General features: G+C 37.7%; 1 protein-coding gene across 8 annotated transcripts in view; it reads left to right on the top strand.

Moving 5' to 3' along the window:
- Nucleotides 1-16,871, top strand: part of PEAK1 (pseudopodium enriched atypical kinase 1) — a gene marked incomplete at its 3' end in the record, with an annotated part of 295,822 nt that overhangs the window by 52,020 nt on the left and 226,931 nt on the right. For 6 of the 8 annotated variants that reach the window (XM_081230131.1, XM_081230134.1, XM_081230132.1 and 3 more), the window contains exons 2-3: nucleotides 2,177-2,238; nucleotides 16,739-16,859. Of the gene's footprint in view, nucleotides 1-2,176; nucleotides 2,239-13,366; nucleotides 13,454-16,738; nucleotides 16,860-16,871 lie in introns of those variants that run through there. The other 2 variants (XM_081230137.1, XM_081230133.1) reach the window with 2 other exon arrangements.

Genomic DNA, 16,871 nt, shown 5'->3' on the forward strand with positions numbered 1-16,871 from the left:
CTCTCAAGCTATATTTAATAAAAATGACTGTCTTGATGGTGTATGTGTGTAGCGTAACAACAAAGGCTACAATAAAGGCTTGAGTTACTGGTAAACAGATTATTTGCTTCAAGGAGTGTTTTGAAATAATGGTTTAAGCTCTTTTATGGCTTCATTTTTTACAGCATTTTCAATTAATGTTACTTATTTTCTTTCTACTTCCCATTACTCTGAATAATTAGAAATGAGGAGTATTTTCTGTGAAATGTATATTAAATCCCAATATTAATTCAACAAGTATTTAGATAGCATCTACTAGGCCATAGGTATGGAGTGAGCTGAATAGCAAAGTTTGCTATCCATAGAATAAAATTACTCCGTAGAAAGGAAGCTAAAATAATAAAAACATGAAAAGTTTCAGCTCTTTTGGTATACTTAATGTTATGAAAATAACAGTCAGCCTTAAATGCACAGAATTTACATATGGTTTTGCAGGTATGCTGTATTTTTGATGTTGTTCACAAAGGCTATCGGAAAACTTAAGAAGGTGTAAACTGTCTACTTTTTGAATACTGATTACCTTAACCAGCATATTACATCTGTGTTTTTCTTTTTACTTATTTCATATTGTGGGTAGCCCAGTTACTTTAGAAATTAAAGACATTCTGTATGCTATCACTTGGCTAGAGCCAGATCTAGGGAAACAAAAAGATGGTGAGAATCCTTGCTGTAACAAATTGCCCCTTTTGTACCTTTGTTCATTCCATTTCCACTTCCTGGAATGCCCCCTTTTCTTATCAAAGGTTTTCCCAAAACCTTACCTAAACATTTCCCTTGACATTTTACTCTTTGGAATTTCTATAACATTTTGTTTGTTGTACATTTTGGGATCTTTATTTTTTACTTTTTTTGTATGTACCTGAACTGTGTTTTCTTTAGAATTATAAGCTTCTTGATGGTGTCATGAATGTTGAATTGGGACATGAACTTTTAGTTAATTTCCAGTTCTTTACAGTCATAAATGTGCTATGATATAAACCTTCGGATTTTTTATTATTTAGGACAGAGTTCCGAGAGAGAAGTTACTAGGTCAAAGGGTTTGAACTTTTTAAAGCCCTTGTGTATTGCAAAATTGCTTTCCAAAAAGACTTTACCTATTTACACTACCACAATAGTGGTATGTGCAAAGATGCCCATTGTATTGTATCATTATATTACTATAATTATGTTATTATATTACATTATAATTTGTAGCTATCAGTATAGCTGTAGATTATGGTATAGTAACAATCCCCCAAATCTCAGTGGTTTAATACAACAATGTTTATTTTTTGCTCCTGCTACATGTCTAACACATATCAGCAGGGGGTCTTCTCTCTCTCTTTGGAGTCATTTAGTGAACCACCCTGATCAGAGCTCCATCTGGTTACTTCCTTCCATAATCACTGCAGCAGTGGGTAGGTCTTCCAGTTGTGTACTGGTTCCTAAAGCTTATGCCTAATAATATATCATGTCTATGTACATTTTAGTGGCTAAAGCAAGTCATGTAGCCAGAACTAAGTTGAAACAGGGCAGTGAAGTGCAGTTCTACTGTGAGTCTAGGAAGGAGGAGGACTGGAACAGCACTAATAACTAACATCTTATTTAAAAAACAACTCAAATTTTATTGATGAAAGATGATATCTCAATTTGATTTCCTTTGCCAATGTAGGTGAAATTTTCATAACTTATTAGCCATTTGTTTTATTTAATCTTCCCTTTTACTTGTTTTATAACACATGCTGTTGGTTTACTTTTATATTTCCAGATTTTTGAATTCTGTCATTTTTGTGAGGATAGGAGGTCATGGTGGTGGTATTATGGGGAGTGCAGACTTTTAGAAAATGCCTTCTGTTTTGAAAACTTGAGCAGGTGAACAAAAATTATTTTTCTTGAATTGATCCCCTCACCCTTGTTAATATAGTATATGTTTTGATAAGTTTTGTATTTCAAGATTTGTCAAAATGTTTAAATAATTATAGACAATAGAAAGTCTAGCAGAATTAAGATCCTTGACATTTTACAAGCTTCTAAAGAACAACTTGAGCACAAAATTTTAGGGGGTAAACGATCAAGTTAGGGTTCTCCTCTTGAAAAAATGAAGTTCCCTACTCAAATTTAGTCATATTGACCATGTCTTTTTCCTTTTTTTCAATAGGTATCTGCCTAAACTGGAAGTTATGCTGTAGAGATTTCTGTGGATTTGTCTGAAAACCTAAGGTGAGATATTTTATAAATGCATTTGCCTTTTAATATATATATATATTTTTGTTGTTGTTGTTGTTGTTGTTTTGTTTTGTTACACGGGCCTCTCACTGTTGTGGCCTCTCCCACTGAGGAGCACAGGCTCCGGACACGCAGGCCCAGTGGCCATGGCTCACGGGCCCAGCCGCTCCGCGGCATGCGGGATACTCCTGGACCGGGGCACGAACCCGTGTCCCCTGCATCGGCAGGCGGACTCTCAACCACTGCACCACCAGGGAAGCCCCTTAAGATATATTTTATAATGAGAAATAATTGTTTCTGAAAAATTTAAGGCATTAAAAATTTAATGTCTTTCCCTCTGAGAGTTTTAATAGGAGGCAAATACTATTTATTATAAAGCTACATATATAGCATGCTTACTTTTACTTTGTAGGACATTTGATTGAAACAAATGAAGCTGGTTCTAGCAATTAAAATAGTTTTGAGTGAATTTTTCCTTTGTTTTTTATACTCAAAGTTTGGAGTTCACACTGCTGTTCCCTGACACGCACTTGAGAAAGATATTGGCATAATAATCTGATATTCTTGAAGGCAAACCTTCAATTAGTTAAGTCATAGATTACAACAACTGGTAACTATTTTAATAGTTCAGTTATTAAGAGTTTTCTACCACTCTGTTCTCTTGGAGTTGATTATTTTCTCTAGTTCCCTCTGTTTGGGGGGGGGCTTATAAAATAAGGATATATCCTTTAGTATGTTAGTGTTTGTTTTCTATAGATAGCATTCCACTCTAAAGGTAGTATCATAGCTCTTTCCCTTTTCTTACATGTCTTGGCTCAAATCTTCTTCATCTTTTAATTTTTTAAATGTAACATTATAAGTCCATCATCTGGTCTTTCCACCTTGAGTCCAGCTGCTCTCTAAGCCATTCTTGTCACACTTATGAGGGTGCTTTTTCTAAAAGATAAATGTCATCATGTTAGTCCATGACTCAGAATCCTTCAGTACCTTTACAGTGTTCAAAGGATATTTTAGACTCCTACAGAGCAGTATAATCTGCTTTATATCCATTTTTCCATCTCACTAGTGCTCTAGGAATGTTAGGAACTAACATTTGAAGAAAACAGCTTTACTGAGAAATAATTTAGATACCATGAAATTCATCCATTTATTTAAATTTGATGTAATTTATTGTATTTACAGCATTATGCAACTATCACCACAGTCTAATTCTAGAATATTTTCATCACTTCAAAGAGACATCAGAACTCATTAGCAGTCACTATCCATTCCTCTCTCTACTCAGTCCCTGGCAGCTACTAATCTACTTTCTCTCTATAGCGCTGCCTATTCTGGACATTTCATATAAATGGAATTGTACAGTATGTGGTCTTTGGTGACTTATTTCTTCCATTTAGCATAAAGTTTTCACGGTTCATCCATGGTTCATCATGAACCAGTACTTCATTCCTTTTTATGGCTAAATAATATTCTATTTTATGTGTCAGGAGTTTAGCTGAGCTTGTGAGAGAGAAGTGGGCTGGGGGGCAGGGGTAAGCACTGAGCTTCCAGGTGTCAAGGTAGCTGATTAAAAACAACATTCCAAAATGAAAGTAACATTCTAGTCTTTATTCACTTACTGAGATAGTATAAGCAGGAGGCTAAACCTGAGAAAGTGCAGGCCCTCTCACTCAGGTGAATCAGTACGGGGTTGGGGGGGTTGTCTCACTGCTGAGGGAGCCCCAAACAAAAGGTTCCTGCAGTTTTATGGACGCAGGGCTGGTTGGAGGGTGAGATGGAAGGACTTGGAGTGGAAAAGTACTGAGTCAGAGTAGAGAAAAAATGTCTTTAATGTTTCCTCCCTAATGAGAAGATCTCAGAAGAGGCACCTGAAGAAAGGCCTCAGCTGCAGGCCACATATAAAGAAACTTCTGGAAGAAAGTACCTGGGCTAGGGATACAGCTGTGCTAAAGAGCATGGTCAGTCAGGGGTGCCTGGGTCCTTGACTGCAACTCCCTTCAGAGACTGCAGTGCACTGGCTGTGCACCAAGTCTGGTCAGGGGAGGGCAGATTTCCTATGTGAGGCCTGCCAGGGCCTTTGTAGTCATTTATGGTCAGGTTGGAAAAGTCACACGTCGATTTCTTGGTCAGGAGCTGGACTCCACAATATGCATGTACCATATTTTGCTTATCTGTTCATCAGTAGGTTGTTTCTACATTTGGGTTATTATGAATATTTTGCTATGAACATTTGTGTATAAGTTTTTGTGTGTACATGTTTTCATTTCTCTTGGGTACATACCTAAGAGTGGAATTGCTGGGTCATTTGGTAAATCCATGTTTAACATTTTGAGGAGCTGCCAAACAGTTTTCCAAAGAGACTGTATCATTTTTCATTCCCACCAGTGACGTATGAGTATTTGTTTCTCCATATCATCACCAACATTTGTTATTATCCTCTTCCTTTTTTTCTTTTTTTAAATTACAGCCATTCTAATGGATGTAAAGTGGTATCTCATTGTGCTTTTTTTTTTTTTTTTTCTTTTGGTACGCGGGCCTCTCACTGTTGTGGCCTCTCCCGTTGCGGAGCACAGGCTCCGGACGCGCAGGCTTAGCAGCCATGGCTCACAGGCCCAGCCTCTCTGCGGCATGTGGGATCTTCCCGGACCGGGGCATGAACCCCTGTCCCCTGCATCGGCGGGCGGACTCTCAACCACTGCGCCACCAGGGAAGCCCTCATTGTGCTTTTGATTTGTATTTCCCTAGTGGCTAATGATGTTGAATACCTTGTCATGTGCTTAATGGCCATTTGTATATCTTTCTTTGAGAAATGTCTATGCAAATCCTTTGCCCATTTAAAAATTAGGTTATCCTTTTATTGTAAGAGTTCTTTATATATTCTGGATACAAGTCACTTATGAAATATATGATTTGCAAATATTTTCTCCCATTCTGTGAATTGTCTTTTCACTTTCTCAATATTGTTCTTTAAAACACAAAAGTTTTTAATTTTATCTATGTTTCTTTTGTTGCTTATGATTTTGGTGTTTTATCTAAGAAACCATTACCTAATCCAATGTGATGGAGATTTATTCATATTTTCTTCTAAATGTAAGTTTTATTGTTTTAGCTCTTAAATTTAGGTCTATGATTCATTTTGAGTTAATTTTTATGTATGGTGTGAAGTAGAGGCTCAGCTTCATTCTTTTTTTTAAATTATTTATTTATTTATTTATTTTTGGCTGTGCTAGGTCTTCGTTTCTGTGCGAGGGCTTTCTCTAGTTGTGACAAGCGGGGGCCACTCTTCATCGCAGTGCGCGGGCCTCTCACTGTCACGGCCTCTCTTGCTGCGGAGCACAGGCTCCAGACGCGCAGGCTCAGTAGTTGTGGCTCACGGGCCCAGTTGCTCCGCGGCATGTGGGATCCTCCCAGACCAGGGCTCGAACCCGTGTGCCCTGCATTGGCAGGCAGATTCTCAACCACTGCGCCACCAGGGAAGCCCCTCAGCTTCATTCTTTTGCATTCAGATATCTAGTTGTCCTAGGCCGTTGGATTATCTTGGCGCCCTTAAAGAATATCAGTTGACCATAAATGTAAGGATTTATTTCTGGACTTTTAATTCGATTCCATTGATTTATACATCTTTCCTTGTGCTAGTATCACACTGTCTGATTACTGTAGTTTTGTAGGAAGTTTTGAAATCACAAAGTGTGAATTCTCCAAGTTTGTTCTTATTCAAGGTTGTTTTGACTCTTCTGGTGCTTGCATTTTCTTTCTTTCTTTTTTTAAAAACATATTTATTTATTTATTGTATGGCTGCGTCAGGTCTTAGTTGCGGCACGCGGGCTCTTCATTGCAGTGCACATGTGGGCTTCTCTCTAGTTGTGGTGCACAGTCTCCAGAGCGCGTGGGCTCTGTAGTTGTGGCATGCAGGCTTAGTTGCCCGACGGCATGTGGGATCTTAATTCCCGGACCAGGGATTGAACGGGTGTCCCTGCATTGCAAGATGGATTCTTAACCACTGGACCACCAGGGAAGTCCCCCGTTGCATTTTCATATGAATTTTAGGATCAGATTGTCAATTTCTACAAAAAAAGATCCATCTGGGATTTTGATAGAGGCCATGTTGATCTGTATTATGAATCTGTAAACCAGTTTGGAAACTTTACAATAGTAAGCCTTCCAGTCCATGAACATTGGAGGTCTCTTCATTTATTTAGGTGTTCTTTAATTTCTTTCAATGATGTTTTATAATTTTCAACGTATGTCTTGTGCTTTTTTTGTTGAATTTGTTCTTAAGTCCTTTACTCTTTTTCATAGTATTGTGAATGAAATAGTTTCTTTACTTTTGTTTTTGGATTGTTCATTGCTGGAGTATAGAAATGTAATTGATTTTTAAACCGTGCACCCTTGCTGAACTCTTAGTTCAACTGTTAGTTTAGTAGTTATTACTTAGAATTTTTTTATATTTAATATCTTGTCATCTGCAAATAGTGATAGTTTTATTTCTTCCTTTCCAATCTGGATGCCTTTTATGTCTTTTTATTACCTAATTGCCCTGACTAAAACCTTCAGCACAGTGTTAAATAGAAGTGGTGAGAGCAGTCATCCTCATCTTGTTCCTGATCTTAGGGGGAAAGAATTCAGTCTTTTAGCATTAAGTATGATGTTACCTGTGGGTTTTTCCTAACTGCCCTTTATCAGGTTGAGGAAGTTCCCTTTTATTCCTAGTTTGTTCAGTGTTTTTGTCATGAAAAAGTTAGCATTTATTGAGACCTTTCAATATATGCCAGACCCTATGCTAAGACCCTATTTAATTTAATTTTCATAGTAGTCCTTTGAAATAGAGATTGTTATTTTATGTCATTGAGCTGGTAAATAGTAGAATCAGATTTCAAAACTTGTATGCTGAACGATTATCAATTAAATTCCCTGTACATACCATGCTGATTTATATGTGTGACTTTGTACATTCTAGTTGCTGCCTCTTAGAATGCATGCTCCCTCTCTTTCTGCATCATGAAGCTACCGCAGCACTTTGTACCTATAACTATCATAGTACTATTTCACTGTGTTGTGATTGTTTGCATATATTTCTCTCATTTTAGAATCTGTGCTCCTTGAAGTCAGGGACTTTGTCGTATACATCTCTGAATCTCCAACGCATATCGTAGAGATAGAAGAGAGATGTGTCACAGAAACCAGGGGATTAGAGGGTTTCAAGAAGAGTGTCAGGAACTTCCCTGGTGGCTCAGTGGTTAAGAATCCACCTGCCAATGCAGGGGACACGGGCTCAAGCCCTCCGGGAGGATCCCACATACCGCAGAGCAACTAAGCCTGTGTGCCACAACTACTGAGCCTGCGTTCTAGAGCCCACGAGCCACAGCTACTGAAGACCGTGCACCTAGAGCCCATGCTCTGCAACAAGAGAAGCCACCACAATGAGAAGGCCGCACACCACAATGAAGAGTAGCTCCCGCTTGCTGCAACTAGAGAAAGCCCACGCGCAGCAACACAGCCAAAAATAAATAAATAAAAATTTATTAAAAAAAAAAGAGTGGCAGAAGTCAGCAGTGTCAGATACTGCAGAGAGATCAAGTAAAGTAAGGTTCACAAAATGACTATTGGTTTAGTCTTTTAGTGATTTTAGCAAGAGTAGCAAGAGTGGTTTTTGTTTTTGTTTTTGTTGTTTTAGTGGTGGGTACGGAAACAAGATTCTGGTAGGTTGAGCAGTGAATGGGAAATGTAGAAGAAGAGACTGTCAGGAAGTAAGGACTACTGTTGTGAGAAGTTTAACTGTGAAGGGGAAGAATGAGTTTAGGGTGCTACACAGAGGAGAACATAAGATATTTTTTAATATAGGAGAGACTTTTGAGCATGTGTATGTACAGAGCTGGTGGGAGAAGGGACCAGTTATGAGCAAGCTTGTGGAAGTGGAGAGAGGAATGACACAGAGAATAGGCTCCCCTTCAGAGGTGAAAGATTGCATCTGGAATACGTATTTGCCTGAAGTAGCCTGTTTCTTCTGAGGGAAGGATATGCCCATGGATGTAGCCAGAGATAAATTTATGGGAATGAATTAGGAAATATAGGCAGTTCCCCATTCCTCTGAAATGGAAAACAAGGTCCTTGGCTTGGTGATGTGGTGGTTGGCGATGTTCTGGAGGGAGGCAACAGTGGTGAGATATGGAGTTTGAAGGGAGTGGTAAAGGTTTGGCATATCTGCTGTGAGGCATGGGAGAGGTTGCTTGCCAGAAACATGAAAGTCTGAGAGCCTCTTTCTCCCCTCCCTCCATGTAAATTGAAAAAACAGGTATGTGGTCAGAAATTCAGATGGTACCAAAGGATTTACAGTGAAAAGTAAGTCTTCCTTTCACCTTAGATCCCCTGTCCTTATTTTCAGAATAAAGTTCCATTAGAAGTTTATTAGCTTTCAAATTATTTTTGCAAATATAAATTTTAAAATATCTATATTGGAGTTTATTTTAATCCATGAGAATGTACTGTTCTACTTCTTCCTTTTTCAACTGCCTTTCATCACTTGGAGATCTTTCTGTATATTTAGATCTACTTCATTCACGTTTACAGCTGCAGGATATTTTGTGTACGAATATAGTATAGATGATGTAACCAGCACTTAGATAAGTTCCAATCTTTACTCTCATAAAAGCCATGTTGAATTAATAAATTCTACCTTTTAAAATAAAAATTCATTATAGTACCTTAATTCTGTGCCTTAATTTTGGATTTGTTCTGTACACACACACCTTGAACAAACTGATAATATATACATACTAAAACTGAGTTGTCTTTAAAACATAAAGACATCTTCAATATTTGAAACTGATACCCTTAGTTATCACGCTCAACTTATTTCTGGGTTTGAGTGATAAAAAATTCTGTCTTCAGGTGTTTGCTATTTTTAACACTGTTGCAAGAAACATTCCTATACATGACTCTTACAGTTCATGTGCAATAGATTCTCCTGGGTACGTAACTATGAATGGAATTGCTGGGTCATACGGTATCAGTAGTAAATATTAAACTTTAAAAGATAATCCAAAGTTTATTTCTAGAGTGATTGCTCCATTTTATCCTTCTACCATCAGTGTATAAGATATCCTGTTGGTTTACAGTCTCTCCAGTACTTGGTGTTTTCAGACTTTAAAAATTTGCTAGTTGAATGATCTAAAATAGTATCTAGTTGTGATCTTTAAAAAAACTTTAAAAGCAAGGTATAATTTTCAACTTTACATAAAATGCACAGATCTTAAATATACAGTTCAGTGAGTTTTGACATGTGCATATACCTATATAATCCAATCCCCTATAAAAATTTAGAACATTTTTATTACCACTTCAGTTTCCTCAGGCTCCTTCCTTGACATTCTTTTCCCTCACCAGAGCGAACCACTATTCTGATTTCTATCAATTTGTTTTTAAAAAATCATCTTTTCTCACCATCATAAACTTCTTTCCTCCCATTCTCGCTCTCTTTTTTAATATGTCTTTTAAAAAATTTGTGGTCAAATATACGTAACAAAAAATTTATCATTTTAACCATATTTAAGTGTACAGTTCAGTGGTATTAAATGCTTTCACGTTGTGCAGCGATCACTACCATCTATCCCCATAACTCCTTTCATCTTGTGAAACAAACCCCCATTTTCCCCTCCCCCCAGTCCCAGGCAACCACAATAATGCTTTCTGTCTTTATGACTTTGACTACTCTAAGTACCTCATGTAAGTGGAATCATACAATATTGGTCTTTTAGTGACTGGCTTATTTCACTTAGCATAATGTCCTCAAGGTTCATCTGTGTTGTAGTGTATTTTCCCTTTCTTTATAAAGCAGAATAATATTCCATTATATGTATATACCATATTTTGCTTATCTATTCATCTGTTGATGGATACTTGGGTTGCTTCTATGTTTTAGCTATTATGAAAAATGCTCCTGTGAACTTCGATGTACCAATATCTCTTCATGATCCTGCTTTCAGTTCTTTTGGGTTTATGCCCAGAAGTGGGTTTGCTGGATCATTTGGTAATTCTATTTTCATTTTTGAGGAATCACTATTGCTTTCCACAGCAGAAGTACCATTTAAAATTCCCCTGAACAGTGCACAAGGGTTCCAGTTTCTCCACATTTTGCCAAAACTTGTTTACTATTTTTTTCATAGCAGCCATACTAGTGGGTGTGAGATGTAGTTTTGATTTGCATTTCCCTAATGATTAGTGATGTTGAGCATCTTTTCCTGTGCTTATTGGCCATTCGTATATCTTCTTGGGGAAATGTCTATTCAAGTCCTTTGCCCATTTTTGAACAGGGTTATTTTTGTTGTTGTTGTTGAGTTTTAGGAGTTCTCTATATATTTTCGATATTAATCCCTTATCATATATATGATTTGCAAATATTTTCTCCCATTCTGTGGCTTGCCTTTTTACTCCATGAATAGTGTCTTTGGATGCACAAAACAAAAATTTTCATGAAGTCCAATTTGTCTGTTTTGTCTTTTGTTACCTATGCCTTTGGTGTTATATCCAAGAAATCATTGCCAAATCCAATGCTCTGAAACTTTTGCCGTATGTTTTCTTCTAAGAGAAAGGTCTTACATTTAGGTATTTGTTTTAGGTCTTACATTTAAGTATTTGATCCATTTTGACTTAACTTTTGTATATGGTGCTGGTGAGGGTTCAACTTCATTCTTTTGCATGTGGATAACCAGTTTTCCCAGTGCCATTTGTTGAAAGATTTTCTTTTCCTCATTGAGTTGCTTTGACGACTTTGTCAAAAATCAGTTGACAGGGACTTCCCTGGTGGCACAGTGGTTTAGAATCCACCTGCCATTGCAGGGGACGTGGGTTCGAGCCCTGGTCTGGGAAGATCCCACATGCCACGGAGCAGCTAAGCCTGTGCGCCACAACTACTGAGCCTGCGCTCTAGAGCCCGCGAGCCACAACTACTGAGCCAGTGTGCCACAACTACTGAAGCCCGCGTGTCTAGAGCCCGTGCTCCGCAGCAAGATAAGCCACTGCAGTGAGAAGCCCGCACACCTCAACAAAGAGTGGCTCCCGCTCACCGCAATTAGAGAAAGCCTGTGCACAGCAACAAAGATCCAATGCAGCCAAAAAAAAAAAAAAAAAATCAGTTGACTGTGTATGTGTGTGTCTGGGTTCTGTCTTCTGTTCCATTGATGTATTTTTCTTCTTTTTGCCGGTACCATACTATCTTGATTACAGTAGCTTTATAAGTTTGGAAGTCAGATAGTGTAAGTCCTCTAATTTTGTTTTTCTTAAAGATTTGTTTTGGCTCTTCTAGGCTCCTTGTATTTTCATTTAAATATTAAAATCCACTTTACCACTTAGGTTTTAGGATCAGCTTTTCATTTTCTGAAAAAACGTTTGTAGATTTTGCTTCACACTGTACTTACTCCACAGGTTAATTTGGAGTGAGTAGACATCTTAACACTTTATAAACATGATATCTCACTCCACTTATTTAGATCATCTTTAATTTCTCAAGAGCTATGTATTTTTTTTAGTTTTCAGTGTACAAGTCTTCTACTTTGATTTTTTATGCTATTGTAATGGCATTTTAAAAGTGTTTCATTTCCAGTTGTTCATTACTAGTATATCATTTAATTTTGTATATTGGCCTTTGTAAATTTTAGTAGCCTTTTTTTTCTTAAGATTTTCTAGGCTTTACTATGTAACTATGATATGTATGTAAGTAAAGACAGTTTTACTTCTTCCTATCATATATTTTTTTAATTCTTTCTATCATCCTATCATTTTTCCCTTGCCTTATTTACTAACTAGAGCCTCTAGTACAATTTTGAATGCAGGTGGTGAGAGCAGACATCCTTGGATTGTTCCTGATTTGGGGGAGAAAGTTTTCAGTCTTTGACCATGAAGATATTATCCTTGGGTTGAGTAACCCTTTCTATTCCTCGTTTGCTGAAAGGTTTTTTTTGTTTGTTTTTTTAAAAATCATAGTGGGTGATGTTGAATTTTAATTGTGGTCCTAAAGGATTTTTAAAAGGAGTTATAATTGTGACTCTCATACAGATATAAAATTGTCACTTGTCAAGTATTTTATTTAACTCACTATTGAGGAAACCGGTAAGATGTTAAAATCAGTTCAAAGGGAAATTTGAAGAGCTTCTCATTTATGTGTAGTAAAGGAATGCTGAAATAAAATTTTCAAATAAATGCAAAAATTGTTATATCTCCTGTGCAATTACCAATTGTAGTCCACTGGACACAAGTAATTTGCTCTGTTGTACACAAGAATAATTCACATTATCATCAATTTTCTACATTTCATCAAATTGAAAAATTGCTCAAAGGCAATGAAAGATGGAGGTAATGTATGTGTGAACTTGAGAGAAGTTTGACTAATTTTTGTTTGTTTGTTTCTTTGTTTTTTGGTCCATTACAAAGCTTTCCATGGTTTTTTGTAACACGGGGTCTTGCTTTGAAAATCTGTGATCCCCAGTGATGAACAGTTTTTTGTACATGTGTTGGTTATATGTTGCATTCTGCTGTGAAATGCCTCTTCATTGTCTCTTGCCCATTTTTCTGGCCATGTTCTGATTGTGTGTATATGTGTGTGTTACTCCTTTATATGTTATTTATAATAGTGCATTATAAGTTGTGTGTATTGTGAACACTTTTTGCTAGTTTATAACTTGTATTTTTACTTTCTTGAAGGTATTTTTTGATGAACAGTGGTTCTTAGTATAGTCAAATTTCTCTTATTTAAGAAAATTTTCCTTACCCTGTGGTCAAAAGATAGTCATCTTTTCCACTAAGTTTTTTAAAGTTGCTTTCGATGTTTAAGTCTTTGATCCATATGGTGTTGATTTTTTGTATGGTACAATGTTAGGATCAAATTTCACCTTTTTTAAAAAAAATAGGTGTTATGGACTGACTGTATGTCATTCCCCCTACCCCAAATTCGTATGTTGAAGCTCTAATGTCCAATATGTGGTATTTGGAGGTGGGCCCTTTGGGAGATAATTAGGGTTAGATGAGGTCATGAAGGTGGGGCCCTGGTTCAATGAGATTAGTGCTTTTATAAGAATAGATACCAGAGAGCTTGCTGTTCCTTTCTGTCTTCTATGTGGACACACCAGAAAGTGGCCATCTGCAAGCCAGAAAGAGAGCTCTTACCAAAACCTGACTGTGCTGGCACCCTAATTGCAGACCTCCAGCCTCCAGAACTGTGAGGAAGTATTTCTGTTGTTTAAGCTATCTTGTCTATGGTATTTTGTAATGGTAGTTTGAACAGACTAAAACATCTTGTTTTACATTTACTCTTTGGTACTTGATATTTTACTCTGTCAGACAGTGCTTCTGTGGGGAGGATCAGCTTTATGTCCCAGTGATATCAGGGTAGGAGTTAGAGAGTCCCAGGCCTCAGAGAGCTTGAGTCAGTCAGTCACTCCTAACCCCGTACAATATAATCTCAGGTCACTTCTTTACTGTTTCTCTTGAGGAAGAGGTTTGTGTAGGAGCAGAGGGTGATGTGAAGAAGCAGCCAGGGGAGGTTAGTTTGTATCCAGCTGTTTTTCTCAGCTCCTGTTTTCCTGAGGACCAGAGACCAGAGGTTGTCCCATATATGGGACTACGTTGTGTGCACATAGTTGCTGGGACACGAGAAAAGCAAAAACAGAACTTCAGTAGTTCTTTTTCTATTTTGTTATCCCATGGCTTTGGTGGGCTGCCTCTTGCCTCAGGCCAAAGCCACCATTCCACACATACCAGTTCAAAATGGGTCCTTGTCACTGCAGGTGTTTCTCATAGGTGTCTCCATTTTTCCTGTGTAACTTCCCCAAGGGCTGATCTTCTGAAAGGGCATCAGCAGTTTTGCTAACTCATCATCTCTGTAGGAGTTGGAGCCAGTGTATAATTTTTCCTGGTCTTCTTAGACTTCCTTTATATAATTACAGGTAACTTTAATCTGACCGAGCAAGTGAGTAAGTTGAAGATTCCTCAGTCATCTGCAAGCCTTCTTGCCATGTCTGAAGCCCTCTATAGAGGCTGTGTAGAGGTGTAGGCTGGCTGTAATTTTGCCCATCCAGTGGTATTTCACTGAATTTTCACCCAGCCAGTGTTGGCTTTTTGGATAGGTGGGGCCAAAAAGCCAGCCTTTAGGTGGTGTGAGTTGCTCAGTTCTACGAGGGTCTCTGACTTAACGTGGCTGTCCTTCTGCTTAGTCATATTACTTTAAATTCTAACTCTGGATAGTCATTCTTACCCAAAATGGCCCATGAATTTTAAAGTATTTTATTGCATCTTTCATGTAATTTGTATTCTGCTTATAATGAGCATATTAATATTAAAATGTTTTAAGTTTCTGCATCAAAGAGACTTGCTGCTCCAGGAGAAAGTACTATATTTATCCTGTTGTTTTTCTTACTGTCTGCTCTACCTCTCTGCCCTCCTCGAATAGTCAGTCTACCACATCATGCTATCTTCCATTATAAATCCATGTGTTGTACTTATTTCCCTTCTTTCTGTGTGCTTCCAGGGGAGAGGCCAGGACCTGTTTCTCATTTATTTTTGTATTCCTAGCCCTGGCATAGGTCCTGCCAGATTTGCCACAGAGTAGGTGCTCTATAATTGTTGAAGCAGTAAATACATAGCAAAGTACTTAGGATTCATAACAGGAGTTGCTTCCTAGGGGGAAAAGTATGTACTCATAATCATGTTGGGTCCTTATTTTGGCGTAGTTAGAATAAATGGTATGTGGGGTAGTTTGTAGGGGAGGGCTGGATCGAAAAGTACTTACTTGTAAGCTATGTCAAAAGGTTTTGATAGGGATCTCTGAAGGGTCTTAAGCAGTAGATTAACATGATTAATATTTTGTTTAAGAAGGTGATTTTGAGAATAGTATGAAATATATATTGGAACGGAGAGACTACTTGGAATGTAGTCCAGACAGGAAGTAACTGGAGAGGGGGTAGACTCCAGAGAGGTTTAGCAGGTAGAATCTATAGAACTTGATGACTGATATTATTGTTGGTTGGGGGAGGATGGGGCCAGGGAGAAGGAGAGGAAGAAATCAGGGATGACTCCTACATTGTGCAATTAAATGGATGGTAGTGCTATTTATTCCCAATGCATGTTCATGTATAGAAAGAACTTGTGGAGTAGGGATGGATAGGGTTTTGAAATAATTTAGTTTGAGGTTTCTCTGAGATATTCAAGTGGAGATGTGCAGATCTGTGTACAATTCTTGGAGAGAGGTGGGGGCTTGAGAGAGAGATTTTTGGGTTAATAGGTTTTCAGGAGTGGTTGAAGAAGAAATTGCTCAGGATTTGAGTACAAAAGCCTTGAGCACATCTAGTTTTAGTGGACAAGTACAGAAAAAGGCACTGGTAAGGAGATCAAGGAGAAACCAGGTGTTAATAAAGGATTTTTCAGTAACACCGTTGGCTTCCTCTCTTCCTGGAGACCAGATTTTCCTTTCAGCACCCTCTATTTGATCTTTGTCTTCAGACCTTTTCTTACTTTGAGCATTCTCTGCTGGGAGAGATTGTAGATGAAAATAGTTTTACTTTTGAACCCAGCAATTGCTGGTTCCTTTATATTTCCTTAAATTTTGCTTGAAAACAGAATACTTTCTTTAACTCATCTCTCTATCTGTAAAAAGAAATCAGTTGACACTTTGGACCTTCTGCTTGGGAATTACCTTAGCTAGAAGTAACAGTTCATTATCAACATTTTCTCCTTTTTAACTTAGCACAGGCAACAGTTTTGCTAAATTTTCTGCCACTTTATAACAAGGGTCTTCTTTCCTCCAGCTTCTGAGAGCATTTTACTCACTCTCCTTTAAGGCTTCTCCAATAGCCTTCTCAAGGCTCATCAAGCTTTTGCTAATGAGATTCTTAGGGCCCTTCCACCTTGTGTCTACCACCCAGTCCCAAAGCCAGTACCACATGTTTTTGTTATGTTAGTACTCTAGTTCCAGGTACCGAATTATGTTCTGGTAATCGCTGGTTAATCGCTGTTTAACAAATCACCCCAAACCTAGTCTCAGAACCTGCATGACTTTTCCTTAACCAGCATTAGAAGTCATTCAGTGTTACTTCCACCACACTCTCTTGGTTACTAGCAAGTTAAGTGCCACTCTGGATTTAAGAAGGGAATTAGGGTCTACCTCTTTATGGGGAAGTGGCAAATTTACATCATAGAAGAGCATGTGGAAAGGGAGATATTTTTGCAGCATATTCGGAAAATACAGTTTACCACAGATGGATAAAATAAAATACATAGGATTACAAAGGAAAGCAATTATACTAAAATATCATTACCAAACAAATTGTGATAAAGTAATATGTGCTTGTTTAACATACTATACAACAAGATATAGTGGCAGGCCAATAGTAATTTAGTAAATTTGTGAGTACAGTAGATATATTAGTAATTTTAGAGGTTTGGAGAAAATAAAGAAATAATTTATTTTGCCATCTAAGTTCATGGACCTTCTGAATTCTATCCACAGACCCTACTGCCCTAGGTTAAGAACTCTTGGATTAATATAATGGTGTTAGCAGAAGTCGTATTGCTGTGGACTGGAGAGGGAATTTGCGTGAGGGCAGAGACGAAAGGGAGGACACCATAGGGTAAGTTCCATA

This window comes from Mesoplodon bidens, assembly GCF_964165515.1.
Source record: "Mesoplodon bidens genome assembly, chromosome: 3".
Taxonomy (NCBI): Eukaryota; Metazoa; Chordata; class Mammalia; order Artiodactyla; family Ziphiidae; genus Mesoplodon; species Mesoplodon bidens.